At 37.5% G+C, this 1,790-nt stretch overlaps 1 pseudogene; it reads right to left on the bottom strand.

The window, feature by feature from the left end:
- Positions 1 to 610: 610 nt before the first annotated feature.
- LOC111730942 lies at positions 611 to 729 on the bottom strand (annotated as a pseudogene).
- Positions 730 to 1,790: the final 1,061 nt, after the last annotated feature.

Genomic DNA, 1,790 nt, shown 5'->3' with positions numbered 1-1,790 from the left:
CATGGCCTGGGCACCATATTATTTATTTTCTTGGTTTGTCTATTTTTTTTCCTCCTCCCAGGTTGATTGAGGTATAACATCAGAATTTTAAAGGTCAATTTGGTAAGCTCACAGCTTAGAGAACCATTGGTTACATTGTATTCATTAATATTTGCTTGTCCTGAAGTTCACTAACATAGTAATAGTTACCATTTATTGAGCACTTGGGTACACTGTGCTTAATACATTTTAATTTATTTAATTCTCAGGATTCTGTGAAATTGGTGTTTTTATTATCCTTGTTTTACAGATGAGGAAATTTAGGCACTGGAAGATTGAATAATTTCTTCAAGATCATAATGCTTACATATAAGGAATATACATCTTATAGTTCCTGATTCCAGAGGATAATGAATTAAAATTTTTCTTCTAGTGATTTTTGGGTCGAAAAGAACAAAGAAACAGGCCAACAGCATGGAGAGCTAGTGTTTACAAATAACAAGTAATGGAACAACTGATCTCATATTTTGTTTACATTTTTTTTTTTTTTTTTTAGGCGAGGCAACCCTTAGTTGACCTCACAGATTGCAAGGACCTTGTCAGTTTACAATCCTTTATTTTTTATTTTTTACGCCTATAGCACCTGGTTTTCCTAGGTGGTCTCCCATCTAAGTACTAACCAGGCCCGACTCTGCTTAGCTTCCGAGATCAGATGGGATCTGACTTGTTCAGGATGGCATGGCCATAGACTGTTTACATTTTTCTTTTAAAGCTTGTTTATTTTTTGTTCCCCTCCCATAGTTAGATTTCTTTCTGTCACCACATATTTGACCCCTTTTACCCCATCTTGCTTATACTTTTATTTAGGTGAATGATCTTCAACCCCCCCAAGTGTAGATTCAGAATAAAGATCCTAAGGAGGGACTTGAAACTCACGAGGAATGAGAAACTAGTAGTAGGTCTAGTCATAGGACTCAAAGTTAACATGAATAGTTCTAGTATTTAAAAGGCTTTCAGTAAATAGCTGGAGAAGAATTAAAGCTGTGGCGGGAGGACTTGAAAAACCACGTGTAACTCCACTGTCATAAAGTTGAGGACTTAGTAGCCGGAGAGATGAGGGGACTGAGCGGTGCTGCACAGCGGGTTCCGGACTGACACCAGAGTCTCTCTGCTCAGACCAGAGTTCTCACGGTGCCAAACCCTTTGTCCTCATCTGGTGAGACAGTTACGTGACTGCCCCTCATTCTATTCGTGCGGAGAATTACTTTATTTTTATTTTATTTTATATTATCTGTTACTTGTAAATTTAAAACGCAGTGATGGAAGAATAAAGAATTGCTGTGTATGCAGCACGCCGCCTCCAGTTACCCGCTGTGTATCCAGCACGCCGCCTCCAGTTACCCACTGCTGGCTGTTGACTGCTTTTTTACGTTTTCGCGCTTGGCCAGTTCCCCTTCCGAGATCTATGACAAGTATCAGACATTGTATTTAATTTGTAAATATTTCACTATGTATCTTTGGAAGACATAGACTTTTAAAACAACAGTGTTGTCATACCTAAAAAATTATGGTAATTCCTTACATCTGAAAATATAGTAATTAACCAGTAAATGTCCAACGTTTAAATTTCTTTGATCGTTTTAGAAATGTCATACATGTTTTCTTTTATAATTTGCTTTTATCAGGATCCAAATAAGGTCTACACATTCCGACTGATTTTCTTTTATTTCTCTTTTAATCTGTAGGTTTTGACCCCATCCCCGTCCTTTTTTTAAAGCAGTTTATTCGGGGTGGGAAGGGTGTGTCCTTAG

The sequence above is a fragment of the Pteropus vampyrus genome, unplaced genomic scaffold (assembly GCF_000151845.1).
Source record: "Pteropus vampyrus isolate Shadow unplaced genomic scaffold, Pvam_2.0 Scaffold341, whole genome shotgun sequence".
NCBI lineage: Eukaryota > Metazoa > Chordata > Mammalia > Chiroptera > Pteropodidae > Pteropus > Pteropus vampyrus.
This window is presented reverse-complemented; position numbering and strand designations above follow the sequence as displayed.